This window comes from Nicotiana sylvestris, chromosome 9, assembly GCF_000393655.2.
Source record: "Nicotiana sylvestris chromosome 9, ASM39365v2, whole genome shotgun sequence".
Classification (NCBI taxonomy): domain Eukaryota; kingdom Viridiplantae; phylum Streptophyta; class Magnoliopsida; order Solanales; family Solanaceae; genus Nicotiana; species Nicotiana sylvestris.
The window spans coordinates 123,889,440-123,895,344 of NC_091065.1; the positions used below are offsets into that span (position 1 = coordinate 123,889,440).

At 34.7% G+C, this 5,905-nt stretch overlaps 1 long non-coding RNA gene across 1 annotated transcript; it reads right to left on the reverse strand.

Moving 5' to 3' along the window:
• Positions 1–841: 841 nt before the first annotated feature.
• LOC104247773 (uncharacterized) lies at positions 842–2,848 on the reverse strand. The gene is made up of 3 exons (XR_716311.2): positions 2,380–2,848; positions 2,143–2,169; positions 842–1,203 (listed from the first exon to the last, which is right to left on the reverse strand). It is a non-coding gene; the product is annotated as an uncharacterized lncRNA (long non-coding RNA).
• Between the last annotated feature and the right edge of the window lie 3,057 nt (positions 2,849–5,905).

The following is a 5,905-nucleotide window of genomic DNA, read 5'->3' on the forward strand; positions in this document are numbered from 1 at the left end:
TTTGTTCATTTACTCTCTCTTTCTCTATTTAAATTTTAAAGCCCACAAAGCAAAAGAACCTACTAGAATAAAGTGACATCAAATTTGGGTCATTCCATCTATCATATACTTGCATGGTGTAAATAAAATTCCAACTCAAAGAGAACTACCTATAAAATTTATTAACACAGCGAGAGCAAGTTAAATTGTAGCAGAAAGCTAACATTGTTTGTGTAAAGTTTCCAAGAACGTCCAGTTCGGAACTTTGATTGTACAGGAGCACGGGATGTGTGTGAAGAATGAAGATACAAGAATATGAAGTTTTCACACCAACCAGTCCAACTTGCATGAGTCATGAATATGGTACGAGGACCCTTCAAATCATCATCCAGAGCCTTTTATACGCCTATCACATGGGAACATGCACGAACGTCGCCCCTTTATCACGGTAATCTCATAATCGTCAATTGTCAACTCTATCATAAGAATAACTTGTAAGAGTAGCTTCATATGGTGTATTAAGACTCCGTGTATGGTCGGTTTTTGGTTATAGAGTTGTTCGGACTTGATTTGGAAGAATGATTCTTAAATAGGAAGTTTTAAGTTGGAAAAGTTGACCAAGTTTGACTTTTGTGTATTTGACCTTGGATCAGAATTTTTAAAATTCCGTTAGGTCGGATGATGATTTTAGACTTGGGTATATGCCCGGATTTTGTCACTATCCAAAAACCACAAGTCGTGATGGCACCTAACTCAATCCGCTAGATAAGCCAACTAACAGAAAATACAACTCAATTGATATTATAATAAAATAAAGAATAGATAACTGAATATTTACAAATTTAAAAAATCTGGAGAGTAATTAGGCATCCAAAATCCTTTTACCATATAGGAATATCCATAAATTAGGCATTAACCCAGCAATTCTATTACTATTTAGAGACAAAAAATTGAACAAACAAGAAGAAACCCACAAAAAAAAAAACCAAAATAAAACAAAAGTAAATCATTCAAATTTATTCGGATCCAAACCATTTAAATACATTTATTAAATGAAAATGAAGAAATTTTCTAGTGTTTCTACTTAGAAAAGCGGACATCACCTTTGACAAAAATTTGGCTTTTTCAATAATAACTTTAAGATGAGGAGCCAAAGTCTCTGCCCTTATCGCACCAAATTTGCAGCTTCTCCAACCCCTACTACTACCAAAGTTGTTTCACCTACTAATTTTATCAAAAACACAAAGGGAATCAGTGTATCTTACCAAAAAGAGCCTTTCCAAAAAGAGCTTCAAAAAACTGAAAGTTCCTTTATAGTAGCAGCTTGGAAGATTCATAATTGAAGCTACATATACTGCTATATAACACTCTTATTACTATTACTATCTTATTTCAGACACCTATGTTACTTATCCTAACAGTACTAACATAAACTCCCTTCTCTCTTAACTTCTCAGCAAGTGTATCCACTGTTGCCTATGGACAGACAGTCAACATTGCTAAAATAGGAAATTCAAAAGATGTACGCGAATAAGAATTCGTCTGCTTTACCTCTTACTTCTTGTTAAACAGGATCAAGATTGGAGTGTAAAAACTATTAGTGCATATAACTTAAAATCTTTTCATAGTGGCCTAACATCATGACAACTCTTACCTTAGTGACATACACAGATCAGAAGAGGCCTAAAATTTAGGACTTAATAAAAGAAACCTTAACATTTACTAATTTGATATTTGGAGACCCCTGTCCTCTCTGCCAAATGCAACAATGTTTTAAATATGTAAGCTAGCACTAGCACTACTATGTATTTATTCAAAGTGTCAACAGAAAGTACAGAAAAAAACCATCACCAAATTGAATTTATAATAAATGGCCAAATACTAAACATCAAATAAGAACATGCTGGGATCCTAAAGGTATGAAATATATACATACCCTACCATGGTCATGACCAATTTTTATAATAGTAATCCCAACTAGCCCTGTTCTCTATTGTGTATTCTCTATTCACAGGGAAAAATTACCATAATTTCAATCAAACTGGAGACAAATATCATGTTAATATAGAGAAACTATAATACTCTTCTTTCTATTCAAAGTGTTATGCAAGGTAAGTAACCATATTAATCAATAGTCATCGGAATATTTGAGAGACTGATTACCTGAAGTTCAACGTTCCTCCCAATTACCTACATTCACACCCAATTCAATGTACAACGTTATAATTGTTCTAAAGACAACCTAAAAACATATAAAGCCATACACAAAATGATCACAGTCTACAAATATAAAGTACAAAACTTGCGCATTAACCTTGAAAGAAACCCTAAACCAAAAAATAAAAAAAGGTAACAAAACAGTACTAATATATGCAAAAAATAGATCAATAGAAAGCTTACAAGATGAAGAATCTTGATCTGGAGATCTCAAATTCTGAATCTTCTGGTTGCCAGAGAGAATCGCAAAAAGAAAAAACATAACTAGAGAAAAAAAAGAGAGGATTGATGGAAGAGAGGGGTTGCGGGGGGGGGGGGGGAGGGGGAGGGGGAAACCTGATCGTAGCGACGTTTACGGTGATTTTTCCTCTCTTCCTTCGAGTAAAACAAATAGAGTTCGGGACTTTAGGGATTTGGGAGTTTTGGGTTAGCAATTTTAGGGATTTTTGGTTAACAAATAGATTTGGGGATTTGGGAATTTAGGTTTGCTGGTGATTTGAGGAAGGTGGAATTTAAGTTGTCTGGTGATTTGAGGAAGGTGGAATTTAGGTTGTGTGGTGATTTTGATTTGGTCTGCTTCCAAAGAATGAGCTTGAGCAAGATGAAAGCATTGGAAGAAATGAAGAAATTTTAATTTAGTTATTGTATTTACCCAAAAAAATAAATAAAAGGAAAAAGGAGTTATATTGGTGGGTTTAGCAAAATTCAGGGGGGAAAATGAGGAGGGAACAAAATACCCGTTCCGATATTACAAAAATTTCTAGAACCGTTACTACAAATAGTCCTATTGGGACGGTTGCCAAAACCGTTCTTATAAAGAAGTCCTATGGTAACGGTGAACTGTCAACCAGAACGGTTTAGTATCTAAAGTACTTATTTCATCCAAATTCTATTGTAACGGTTGTAACCGTTACCGTATCTACTCTATTGCAACGGTTTAATAACCGTTGCCAAAACAATTGTTCCCGTAGGCCTATTTTCCAGTAGTGCCTCGTAGTACGACTCATGAGCTTCTAAGACTTGGAATTTACAAAGCTAGTACGAATAAATACACGTTCTGTTTGAAAGATACATAAACATAATAGTAAAACCTAAGCTACAAAGGACAGGAGGCAGTTATATCCGGAATGCGTGAACATCTTCAGAATCAGCACCCTATATCACCAGCAACTCTACTCCAGAAATCTATACATATCATACAGAAGTGTGGTATCAGTACAACCTGTTATACCTCCTTTTTTCCCGCCCGATAGGGGGTATATAAGGGAGTTTTTTCAATTAAAGTGACATTAATCGAAATGAGATTATTTTGTTTATTTTTAGAGTCGCTAATTGCAATAGTTTATTATGGTCTCCCAAGTCACCGGTTTATTTAAAATCCCAAATCGAGGAAATTTTTGACTTTATTTAAAAGTCTGCGAACCAGAAATTCTAATAAGGAATTCTGTCAACCCGAGAGAAGGTGTTAGGCATTCCCAGGTTCCGTGGTCCTAGCACGGTCGCTTAGCGATTTATACTTGGCTTAAGTTGTCTAATTACTTATTTTAGAACCTATGTGCATTTACCTTTTTACCGCTTTCAATGCTTTGATTATTCACAATGAAATAATTGAGTTACACGTACGTATACTCATTTTCTTTGGCGCGTCAAAAATCATGTCACGCGTACGTGTCCACAATTAATCACGCTTTATTAATTATTAAGGAAGTTTTGGTCGAAGTTGCCCGAACGCATCCCTCGATTTATTTTAATGATTGTAATTATGTCACGCAAACGTGTACACAATCACAATTTATATTAAATCACGCCTAATATAAGCTACGAATATTCATTATTCTTTCTAAAATTTTGAGATTATTGTTGGTGGCCCAAGAGGCTACTAAAGTAAAGGTATCTTGAGTATTCATAAAGGATAGGTCAATTGTTTTAGGAAAGAGACCAGTGAGATTCCATTCATTCGGGCCCAATTAATTCAAATGGAGGCCAAACTCAAACTAATATCACATAGTCTATACAAACCACTCATATAAAAAGACTAAACTCGTCCAATTTTACTATGGACTAGTGGCTCATTAATTCTTTTACCAACTTACAACAAGATATCATTAAAAGTTTAACATGCTGAATCATGAAACAGTCATCCAAATCATTAGACAAACATAAGATAAAACAGGTGGCTCATTTACTTGTTCATGTAAGCAGGGTACAAATAGATATTAATCTAATAGAAGTTGAGCCCAATCAAACAGAAACCATTAACATATAATTAAAGCCAGTATTATAGATATTTGAACTCATTGAAAAGAGAGGAAATAAGGCTAAAAATGAACCTCAAACTTTCCAATATTTTGATAAGCAAATTGTCTATGAAGTCGATGGAATGCGAAACCAAATGCCGTCAACCTCGAAAGGAACCTCGCCAACAATTTCAAAGCTCGACTGGAATGGTTTTTTTGGGTACTGCTGCAAGACTGTTTCTCGGCGAAAGCAGTAGTGATTTCAGTTGCTGTTTCCGTATGGTTTTAGTGGTTTGGGATTATTTTGGAGTGATCTGCGTTGCTGGTTTTCAAAACTGGAGGGGTCGCGTGGCTGCTCTATTTTTTGGATTTAGTTTTCGCCGGTTTCCGTCGAAGCTCGCCGGCGATGAAGGTGGGAGGATCGTCGGCTAGTCTAGGTGACGAAGAAGGTTCATCTGTTTTTTGTGAAATGCAAAGTAGATATAGCCCAGAAAGAAGAAGAATTAACCTCCTTTGCCTCAAATCACATCCACGCAGGAGCACAATTTTAACGAAGATAGAGACATAGATGCATGCATACTCAGAGAGGGATCTTTCTGGCTTTCTCTTTCTGTTTTCGTCCCCCCCCCCTCACAGATTTTCTCGTTTTTTAATTTTTGTTTCTTGCTTTTCTTTTGTTTTTTCGTGTCCAACTCCCTCTCTCTCTATATATCAGCAACTGTTATTATTATATCTTCAATGACTTTTGGGGGTGAATTGATAGTGTTGAGACGAGGAAAGGAAAAATGTTGATGAGAATTGGAGGTAACCTTCTTTTTCTAAAACAAAATTATGGAATCTGCCATTTTTTGCTCTTAGAGATGTAGGTCCACCGTTTTTGGGGTCTAGGTCTAAGAATTGAAAACTTAGGGTAGAGTTTCTATAATTGGGTATTTTATATGGAGGTGGAAAGGGATGATAGCCATTGGATTAGAAGGAAATAGATGACTAGGATTAAATCTTGCACTTAAGTGGGCTATTGGGTTGGGAAGAATGGGCTAAGGGTAGTTGGGTTGGACCATGTCTTTTTGGTTTGAACTTAGGCTAAAAAGATCAAATAATAAAATATATCTATAAAAATATAAAAATCACTCTAAATTAAAATAAACAAATATAAAACTAAATACTACGAGTGAACTAATTTTTTTGTATTTTCAAATGTTATAATACTATAAATATAAAAATACTAATTGACTTTAACCTAAAGATGAAAATATTTATTTTATTTTCTTGTAATTTTTATTTTTTGTGATAAAATAAAGTAAAAGAGTCAAAACTATTTAAAATAACGATATTAAACCTAAACTAAATATTTTACGCTAAAAAATATGTAAAATCTTAGGGAGGATAAAAAATTACATGTCTACAGCTGCCCCTCTTTGACTGGAAACGCGAAGAGTTTTCAGACAAAGAACAACGAGACAGGTTTTTTG